Raw genomic sequence first — 11484 nt, 5'->3', positions numbered from 1 at the left:
TTGAAAACAGTGTCGCCCCTGGAGGATGGTCCAGGTTGTATTTGTTCGAGTCCCAGCCCATGCCCAGGTTCTGGTTGTCTAACCATAGAGCAGTAGCCCCTGGGGAAGAAACGACACCAGGAGTTGGGGTCCAATTCCATTTAAATTCCAGTCAAGTCAGAAAGCAACCAAATTCCATTCCCTTTTCCTCAGTGAATTAAGATAATTGAATTAATTTTCTGATTTTCTTTATCCCAACCCTACTAACACATTTATTTATTATTTTTAAGAGTATTTTAAGTATTATTGACAGATATTTTAAATTGGGGGAGGAAGAGGGATAAAAGTAACTGCACGGGGCTTGGAGGGTGAGGAAGGGCGGAAAGTCGAACTTACCCATCTTCAGTGTCCTCCTCTGATGACCGTGGTTGGCGGAGAAAGAGAGAGAGACGAGGGCGTGGAGCGCCGGACGGTCAGATACCCTGTAATCTCCTCCAACTGACCAAGAGTTAGCCTCCAGCTCTGCTGCTATGTTATCTACGCACGCACACAATCAAATCCCTTATTAACTCAGAAGGAACTTTGGTTACAAGCAGGGGTGACATAATGACACACACACACACACACACACACACACCATAGTAAACACTCCCAATACCTAACTTCCTCCTCTGAGGTTGATTTCTCATCTGCCGTTGAGCACGGTGCATCCTTTCAGAGCCTGTGCTGCTGTCACAGAGTCCACCATCTTCTAGCCCATACACACCTTAGGACACAGCCAGCAGCACATGGAGTACAGATTAACCTGCAGGAGGAGATGGAGAGTGCAAACTGATCTATCTGATGATACACACAGATCAGATAATATAGGGATGGGGGAGTATCTTCTAGGTAGTTAACGTTCGCTAGCGCTAAATCGCTGTACCAAAACTCAATTTCTCCATGGCTCTCTTTTTTGTTCCTCTGCAGCAGACATACAGTGAGCAATTTGTTCGAACATCGAATCGCTTAATACATATAGAACCGTAATACATATCATATCGGCACAGTATCGTGATAACTGTGGTCCTCTGTGCTCAATTGGTAGAGCATGGCCCTTGTAACGCCAGGGTAGTGGGTTCGATCCCCGGGACCACCCATATGTAAAAATGTATGCACACATGACTGTAAGTCGCTTTGGATAAAAGCGTCCTAAATGGCATATTATATTATTATTATTATAACCTCGTACTGGGAGGTCCCTGGCAAATTCCCAGCCCTAGGGTCATACGGTACAAACCCACACAAGTCAGATAATACACACTCTTGGGGTAGACACACTAACACAGACAGTCAGAGAGTTCACACAGTCACTGAGTTCGACTCACAGGAGGTGGGGAACCATAATCAGACTCTCACTCGAGTACACGCACGCACACACCGAGCAGTGTTTGCCCGGACAGCTACTCTATAACCTTTTACTCACCTCACAATGAATTGAAGGAAGTAGGCATACATCCTTTCATAAGAGCTAAGATGCCCTCATTTACCCCTCAACCTTCCCAGAGAGAGGGAGAGAAGATGAGAGAGAACTATTCTGTAACCTAACAATGGAGTTAAGTACAATCTTTCATAAGCGAGAAGTATGAAATGTGTGACACCCTGATCTAGCCCTTCAAACACAGAGCCAAACCAAACAAATGACGATGTGTCAAGGTAGTTTTTATGGTGACTGGTTTGAGAGGTGAGAGAATGACCTGGTGTAGTGAGTACACAACCGCACCCACACTCACTATGTTATCCCAGAGTGTGTGCTCTCTCTTCTCTCTCTCTCTCTCTCTCTCTCTCTCTGAAATGGATAAACAAAAAAGTGTCTATATACAGTATGTGCAAATAGTTAAAGTACAAAACAGAAAATAAATAAACGTGGCTTGTATTTACAATACTGTTTGTTCTTCACTGGTTGTCCCCTTTTCTTGTGGCAACAGGTCAAAATCTTGCTGTCTTCTCTTGAGAGCCAGGTCTCAACCTTTCTCAATAGCAATGCTCACTGAGTCTGTACATAGTCAAAGCTTTCCTTAATGTTGGGTCATCCAGTGGTCAGGTAACTCTCTGTTTATGGCCAAATAGCATTCCAGTCTTTTTTTGTTAATTCTTTCCAATGTGTCAAGTAATTATATTGTTTTCTCATGATTTGGTTGGGTCTAATTGTGTTGCTGTCCTGGGGCTCTGTGGGGGTCTGTTTGTGTTTGTGAACAGAGCTCCAGGACCAGCTTGCTTAGGGACTCTTCTCCAGGTTCATCTCGCTGTAGGTGATGGCTTTGTTATGGAAGGTTTGGGAATCGCTTCCTTTTAGGTGCTTGAAGAATTTAACAGCTCTTTTTCTGGATTTTGATCATTAGCGGGTATCGCCTAACTGATGGCGCTGGACGGAGATGGCGGCCTCGCGACTAGCTCTTAGGAAACTTTAGTATTTTGTTTTTTTATGTATTATTTTTTACTTTATTAGCTCAGGAAATTTTGTCAAATGATACAAACCCCCCAAAATCAATTTTAATTCCAGGTTGTAAGGGCAACAAAATAGGAAAAATGCCAAGGGGGGTGAATACTTTCGCAAGCCACTGTATATACTGTATTCTATACTATTCTACGGTATCTTAGTCCATGCAGCTCTAATGTCGCTCGTCCATATACAGTGAGGGAAAAAAAGTATTTGATCCCCTGCTGATTTTGTACGTTTGCCCACTGACAAAGACATGATCAGTCTATCATTTTAATGGTAGGTTTATTTGAAAGTAAGAGACAGAACAACAACAAAAAAATTATAAATTGATTTGCATTTTAATGAGGGAAATAAGTATTTGACCCCTCTGTAAACATGACTTAGTACTTGGTGGCAAAACCCTTGATGGCAATCACAGAGGTCAGACGTTTCTTGCAGTTGGCCACCAGGTTTGCACACTTCTCAGGAGGGATTTTGTACCACTCCTTTTTGCAGATCTTCTCCAAGTCATTAAGGTTTCGAGGCTGACGTTTGGCAACTCGAACCTTCAGCTCCCCTCCACAGACTTTCTATGGGATTAAGGTCTGGATACTGGCTAGGCCACTCCAGGACCTTAATGTGCTTCTTCTTGAGACACTGCTTTGTTGCCTTGGTCGTGTGTGTTTGGGTCATTGTCGTGCTGGAATACCCATCCACGACCCATTTTCAATGCCCTGGCTGAGGGAAGGAGGTTCATACCCAAGATTTGACGGTACATGGCCCGTTCATCGTCCCTTTGATGCGGTGAAGTTGTCCTGTCCCCTTAGCAGAAAAACACCCCAAAGCATAATGTTTCCACCTCCATGTTTGACGGTGGGGATGGTGTTCTTGGGGATCATAGGCAGCATTCCTCCTCCTCCAAACACGGAAGCGAGTTGAGTTGATGCCAAAGAGTTCCATTTTGGTCTCATCTGACCACAACACTTTCACCCAGTTCTCCTCTGAATCATTCAGATGTTCATTGGCAAACTTCAGACGCATGTATAAGTGCTTTCTTGAGCAGGGGGACCTTCTGCGGGCGCTGCAGGATTTCAGTCCTTCACCGCGTAGTGTGTTACCAATTGTTTTCTTGGTGAGTATGGTCCCAGCTGCCTTGAGATCATTGACAAGATCCTCCCGTGTAGTTCTGGGCTGATTCCTCACCGTTCTCATGATCATTGCAACTCCACAAGGTGAGATCTTGCATGGAGCCCCAGGCCGAGGGAGATTTACAGTTATTTTGTGTTTCTTTCCATTTGCGAATAATCGCACCAACTGTTGTCACCTTCTACCAAGCTGCTTGGCGAAGGTCTTGTAGCCATTCCAGCCTTGTGTAGGTCAACAATCTTGTCCCTGACATCCTTGGAGAGCTCTTTGGTCTTGGCCATGGTGGAGAGTTTGGAATCTGATTGATTGATTGCTTCTGTGGACAGGTGTCTTTTATACAGTACAGCTGAGATTAGGAGAACTCCCTTTAAGAGTGTGCTCCTAATCTCAGCTCGTTACCTGTATAAAAGACACCTGGGAGCCAGAAATCTTTCTGATTGATCAAATACTTATTTCCCTCATTAAAATGGGAAATCAATTTATAACATTTTTGACATGCGTTTTTCTGGATTTTTTTGTTGTTATTCTGTCTCTCACTGTTCAAATAAACCTACCATTAAAATTATAGACTGATAATTTCTTTGTCAGTGGGCAAACGTACAAAATCATCAGCAAACAGTAGACATTTGACTTCAGATTCTAGTAGGGTGAGGCTGGGTGCTGCAGACTGTTGTAGTGCCCTTGCCAATTCATTGATATATATGTTGAAGAGGGTGGGGCTTAAGCTGCATCCCTGTCTCACCCCACAGCCCTGTGGACAAATGTGTGTTTTTTTTGCCAATTTTAACCGCACACTTGTTGTTTGTGTACATGGATTTTATGATGTATGTTTTCCCCCAATACCATTTTCCATCAATTTGTATAGCAGACCCTCATGCCAAATTGAGTCAATGCTTTTTGAAGTCAACAAAGCATGAGAAGACTTTGCCTTTGTTTTGGTTTGTTAGTTTGTCAATTAGGGGTGTGCAGGGTAAATACGGTAATTTGGTAAAAGCCAATTTGACATTTGCTCAGTACATTGTTTTCACTGAGGAAATGTACAAAGCTGCTGTTAATGATAATGCAGAGGATTTTCCAAAGGTTGCTGTTGACGATATCCCACGGTAGTTATTGGGGTAAGAATTTTTTGGGTTATCAGTCCTTGGTTCCAAATATTAGGGAAGATGCCAGAGCTGAGGATGATGTTAAAGAGTGTAAGTATAGCCAATTGGAATTTGTGGTCTGTATATTTGATCATTTCATGTGCGATACCATCAACACCACAGGTCTTTTTTCGGTTGGAGGGTTTGTATTTTTGTCCTGTAGTTCATTCAATGTAATTGGAGAATCCAGTGGGTTCTGGTAGTCTTTAATAGCTGATTCTAAGATTTGTAATTGATAATTTATATGTTTTTGCTCTTTGTTATAGAGCCAAAAAGATTGGAGAAGTGGTTTATCCACACATCTCCATTTTGGATAGGCAACTCTTCATGTTGTTGTTTGTTTATTGTTCCAATCTTCCCGGAAGTGTTAGATTCTATGGATTATTCAATTACTGTAGTGTATTTCTGTATTGTTTTAGTGATTCACCATAGTGAAGGCTTAGACTCCAGGTTCTGGGTCTCTATGTTTTTGGTTGGATATGTTTCTCAATTTCATTCTTAGGTTTTTGCATCAAACCATTTGTCATTGTTGTTAATTTTCTTTGGTTGTCTGCTTGACATTTTTTAGATTTGATAGGGAAACTGAAAGGTAAAATATATTGTTTAGGCTTTCTACTGCCAAGTTTACACTGACTATTATAGTGAAAGTCTCCTCCCTCCCTCCCTCCCTCCCTCCCTCCCTCTCTCCCTCCCTCCTCCCTCCCTCCCTCCCTCCCTCCCTCCCTCCCTCCCCTCCCTCTCTCCCTCCCTCCCTCCCCTCCCTCCCTCTCTCCTCTCTCTCTCCCTCCCTCTCCCCCCTCTCCCCCCTCCTCCCCCTCCTCTCTCTCCCTCTCTCCCTCCCCATTTAGCAGAAGCTCTTATCCAGAGCCACTTACAGTTTAGTGAGTGCATACATTTGTTCATACTGGCTCCCCGTGGGAAACGAACCCACAACCTTGGCGTTGCAAGCGCCATGCTCTACCAACTGAGCTGTAGGCCCTCCTCATAGCAAAAGGGTCTGAATACTTATTTAATGGATTAGCCCACTGAGACAGGCGCAAATCAACCAGGTGTCTTGTGTGCCATAAAAAACATACATATTTGTTACTGCTCGATTAAAAATATATTGTTCGACCAACAGCATATCGACCAAACAATCGTCCAGTCGATTAAATGGGGGTCAGCCCTAGTTTCTGCAGCTATAGTAGCATATTTTCATGGCAACTCGTGTCCATGTGTGATTTGCTCAAACTAGTACGTGAGGAGTGGCGGTATGTGGTGTCGGATAGAAACACTGTTGTAGCACAGCGAATGACCCCAGTAACTACTGAGGTTTGACAAGAATGGCTGTATCTCAACGGCACTCTATTCCCTATATAGTGCACTATAGTCCCTATGGGCCCTGGTAAAAAGTAGTACACTAAATAAGGAAAAGGGTGCCAGTTGGGACACATTCAATAATGATAGGCAGGTGTGATGACTTACAACAGAACTTATTATGTATAGCGGGGAGAGAGGGAGAATGAGAGAGAGCGAGAGGGAAAAAGAGCGGGATAGGGGAGAGAGAGAGAGAGGAAAAGATGTGAGAGGAGAGAGAGAGGAGAAATAGAGAGCAGAAGGAGAGATTTGAGGAGAGGACAATGGGTGGCGGGTAGGGTGTTGAAATGCAAGCCATAACCTGTGCGGCCATCAGACTCCAGCCAGCAACCCTGGCCCACCCTCCAGCCTGCCGCTACCCAACCACACAACCAGCTCCTACCCAGTCTTCACCCAGCAAGCCACGCTGTAACAAAAGGCACCAAGGCACGAAGAGGCCAGACCCATCTCTGTCCAACTAATGATTAGTGTGTCTGGAGTCTAACACACACACACACGAGGAGTAGATGAAGGCCAGTGTGACACACACACCCAGCTCCTTCTCTCTAGTGGCGAGCCAGGATTAGAACGCACACAAGCACACACACACACACCCTTAAACATTGTTATTGGCAAATCAATGAGCACTGTAGCCTAGCCCTGAATGACAGACTGTCTCAGCTGGCGAAGTTCAGACTGGCTCAGCTACTCAGCTATGGAGTGGTGACAACAATCGCAAACAGAAATGAAATGCTATGAGGAATTTAGTCTGTAGGCCAACACAAAACACTGCCCACACACTACTGCCCTGTTTTCCCTGCCTGCCTGATTTGCTAGCTTCTCTGACCTGAACTAGCTGAACTGTCTGCATAGAGAACACACTGTGCCAACCAACGCCTCCACACTCACGCTGTAGTCACACGCACGCACACACAGTCGGAGTACAACGCGGGGGCCTTGCAGTACTGCATTGTCATGCTGTACTGCACAGCAGACAGTAGCAGGACGGGATGCAAAGAGCTTTTGCAGCGTTGTGTTCTAACTGGCACAACACCCTCTGAAACCACACTGAGACGACTGTATATGTACCTATTGAGATGACTGCAGATATGTGCATATTGAGATGACTGCAGATGTACAAGTTCCTTTCCCATACCCCATCTTGTGCAAATGCAAACGTTATGGTGTTCACTTTAGTATTAACACAGTAATAAGACTAAGGTAGTGGAGACTTTAAGTGGTGTATAGAGTAGACTTACCCTTCATTGTTGAGTTGACAAAATAATTAATACAGCATTGTACGTGTACAATGTGTATAGTATTTTGACATATATATAGTGGAGTTGACTATAGATACAGTAAACAGGTAGACTTACAAACGTAGTACTTAGGCTTACGTGCTGGAGTTGACGGTGGTGTATAGTACTGTATTATAGACTTACGTGCTGGAGTTGATGGTGGTGTATAGTACTGTATTATAGACTTACGCAGTGGAGTTGACCATGGTGTAAAGAGTTGAATATACAGTAAGTCGAAACTTACGTGGTGGAGTTGACAGTAGTATATCCGGAGGGGCACTCAGGTATACAGGCTCCATTGTGGATGACATACTCATGGCAGTCGCTGCTCTTGCTCTGCTTACACTTGTTGTGGAGGTCCTGGCAGAAGGAGAAGGGGACGCAGCGCCAGCCCCTATAGGTGTAGTATCCCTGGGGACAGCGGTCCACACAGGCCTCCTGGTATAAGGGAATAGGGATTAGGTGGATGAATTGTTTAGTTGATGGAGAACATCCATATCAATTCAAATATTTGGTAATATAACAATTTTAAGTGATATTTTCCATTGCTGGACAGACATATGAGTTTAAATAAACACAATTCTGTTTTGATTCAGCTTTCCCCCCCAGCAATAGTTTGCCGCACACATCTTACTATAAATCTATTTTATATTTAAAAAATACTAACTTCGTTTCATCGATTAATCATCTCTAGCACCCATCAAGAAATTGAATTCTTGAAGAATAAAAACTTGTTAAAATGTATTTCTCTTTGCGTTTTTTATTTATTTAACTAGGCAAGTCAGTTAAGAACAAATTCTTATTTACAATGACGGCCTACACCGCCAAACCCGGACGACGCTGGGCCAATTATGCACCGCCCTATAGTTGTATATAGAAGCATCCACATCAACCAAAAAAAACAACAACAACTATCAACTTATCAATTGTGAGAAACGTCTGTTGAACCTCTCAGTACCTGGTACTGGAGGTTCTTGCAGGCTACACAGCTGCTGCTGTTCTGGGGCTCAGAGCAGCCTCCCAGACATGACTCATGGCAACACTGGTTGTCCTTGGTACAGGCCCGGTGCTTACAGCTGGGGGGACACACTGTGGGAGCGCAGAAGGAGAGAGGGGGGGAATGGTTAGAGACAGGATTTACATAGAGAGAAAGAGTTCAGGTAATATCTTGTGGCCTGACCTGTGGCCTGACCTGTGGCCTGACCTGTGGCCTGACCTAAGCCCCTTGTTAGGCTGTTGGCCAATCTTAATCTGGCTCTATATGACTATATGGGATGAGCTAATCTGGTGGACAGGCCAGTCAGCAAGGTGTTTACCTCTCTCTGACACACACACTGCCAATGCCAACTGGCTCTGCACCTCAGCGATGGCACTGAACTTTACTGTGTGTGTACATGTGTGTGAGCACTCGACCACAGTGCATTCTTGCCAGCTTGGCACTAGATGAAGCGTGTGCGTGCGTGTTTGTGTGTGTGTAGCCTAGGTCACATTGTTAGAAAGAGGCCAAGGAATCAGTAGCATTCAGTGTCTTCACAGCAAACCTGTGTCAAACACACACACTGAGTGTACAAAGCATTAGGAACACCTTCCTAATATTGAGTTGAACCCCACTTTTGCCCTCAGAACAGCCTCAATTCGTCGGGGCATGGACTCTACAAGGTGTCGAAAGCGTTCCTCAGGGATGCTGGCCCATGTTGACTCCAATGCTTCCCATAGTTGTGTCAAGTTGGCTTGATGTCCTTTGGGTGGTGGACCATTCTTGATACACACGGGAAACTGTTGAGCGTGAAAAACCAGTGACACACTATAACCGGTGCGCCTGGCACCTACTACCATACTCCGTTCAAAGGCACTTAAATATTTTGTCTTGCCCATTCACCCTCTGAATGGCACACATACACAATCCATGTCTCAGTTGTCTCCTCCCATTCATCTACACTGATTTGAAGTGGATTTAACAGGTGACATCAATAAGGGATCATAGTTTTCACCTGGTCAGTCTGTCATGGAAAGAGCATGTTTTATACACTCATATATATCAAATACTGAGTGAGAAAGTTAGAAGCACAAATATCATCCCTCCCCCCCAAATTTTGTTTTTGTAACTTTCTCATTCATTATTATTCAGGATTCATTCAGGATTATCTGTAATCATGGTAGCATCCACATGAATGTAGAAGTGTTTAGAAACATATTGTATTCTTGTTTACAGTAAAAGTGACTCCAAAATGACACAATACATTATTTACCATTAATTTCTATTGGGCACAAAATAATCTGAAACGCAACCAAAACAAACAGCGAATGCATCTAACAAATTTGTAGAGTCACAAGCTTGATGTAGTCATTGCGTGCTATGAATATGGGACTAAATGCTTAACTTTTGACTTTTAGTAATACATACTAGTGAATTTGTCCCAATACTTTTGGTCTCCTAAAATGGGGGACTATGTGAAAAAAGTGCTGTAATTTCTAAACGGTTCACCCGATATGAATGAAAATACCCTCAAACTAAAGCTGACAGTCTGCACTTTAACCTCATACTCATTGTATCATTTGAAGTCCAAAGTGCTGGAGTACAAAGCCAAAACAACAACACATTTCACTGTCCCAATACTTTTGAAGCTCACTGTATCGCCCATCCCTAGGTGGAAACGTTTTGAAACCAAGTGAAACGTGGAGGCCTGTTTGGGTGTGTGTGCATTAACAACTGACTGAACAAGCAAACTGCGCGCACACACACTTACACACCTAAAGATATAGTTATATATGAAAATGCAGAGCAAAACCATTATGAGAGAAAGAAGTGACTGACGACATACTCCTGAGTGGCGCAGTGGTCTAAGGTGCCGCATCGCAGTGCTAACTGTGCCACTAGAGATCCTGGTTCGAATCCAGGCTCTGTCGCAGCCGGCCGCGACCGGGAGACTCATGGGCGGCGCACAATTGGCCCAGCGTCGTCCAGAGTAGGGGAGGGAATGGCCGGCAGGGATGTAGCTCAGTTGATGAGCATGGCGTTTGCAACGCCAGGGTTGTGGGTTCGATTCCCACGGGGGCCAGTATAAAAATATATATATATATATTCACTAACTGTAAGTCGCTCTGGATAAGAGCCTCTGCTAAATGAGAGTATCTTGTCAATGATCTCAAGGCAGCTGGGACCATAGTCACCAAAAAAATAAAAAATTGGTAACACACTAGGCCGTGAAGGACTGAAATCCTGCAGCGCCCGCAAGGTCCCCCTGCTCAAGAAAGCACATATACAGGCCCGTCTGAAGTTTGTCAATGAACATCTGAATGATTCAGAGGAGAACTGGGTGAAAGTGTTGTGGTCAGATGAGACCAAAATCGAGATCTTTGGCATCAACTCAACTCGCCGTGTTTGGAGGAGGAGGAATGCTGCCTATGACCCCAAGAACACCATCCCAACCGTCAAACATGGAGGTAGAAACATTATGCTTTGGGGGTCTTTTTCTGCTAAGGGGACAGGACATCTTCACTGCATCAAAGGGACGATGGACGGGGCCATGTACCGTCAAATCTTGGGTGAGGACCTCCTTCCCTCAGCCAGGGCATTGAAAATGGGTCGTGGATGGGTATTCCAGCATGACAATGACCCAAAACACACGGCCAAAGCAACAAAGTAGTGGTTCAAGAAGAAGTACATTAAGGTCCTGGAGTGGCCTAGCCAGTCTCCAGACCTTAATCCCATAGAAAATCTGTGGAGGGAGCTAAAGGTTCGAGTTGCCAAAACGTCCGCCTCGAAACCTTAATGACTTGGAGAAGATCTGCAAAGAGGAGTGGGACAAAATCCCTCCTGAGATGTGTGTGCAAACCTGGTGGCCAACTACAAGAAACGTCTGACCTCTGTGATTGCCAACAAGGGTTTTGCCACCAAGTACTAAATCATGTTTTGCAGAGGGGTCAAATACTTATTTCCCTCATTAAAATGCAAATCAATTTATAAAATTTTTGACATGCTTTTTCTGGATTTTTTGGTTGTTATTCTGTCTCTCACTGTTCAAATAAAACTACTATTAAAATTATAGACTGATCATTTCTTTGTCAGTGGGCAAACGTACAAAATTAGCAGGGGATCAAATACTTTTTCCCCCTCACTGTA

The 11484-nt window shown here is 44.1% G+C and overlaps 1 long non-coding RNA gene across 1 annotated transcript; it reads right to left on the bottom strand.

The window, feature by feature from the left end:
* Positions 1 to 761: 761 nt before the first annotated feature.
* LOC121557534 lies at positions 762 to 8453 on the bottom strand. Its single transcript, XR_006659078.1, has 3 exons — positions 8320 to 8453; positions 7606 to 7799; positions 762 to 784 (listed from the first exon to the last, which is right to left on the bottom strand). It is a non-coding gene; the product is annotated as an uncharacterized LOC121557534 (long non-coding RNA).
* Between the last annotated feature and the right edge of the window lie 3031 nt (positions 8454 to 11484).

The sequence above is a fragment of the Coregonus clupeaformis genome, unplaced genomic scaffold, assembly GCF_020615455.1.
Source record: "Coregonus clupeaformis isolate EN_2021a unplaced genomic scaffold, ASM2061545v1 scaf0758, whole genome shotgun sequence".
NCBI lineage: Eukaryota > Metazoa > Chordata > Actinopteri > Salmoniformes > Salmonidae > Coregonus > Coregonus clupeaformis.
This window is presented reverse-complemented; position numbering and strand designations above follow the sequence as displayed.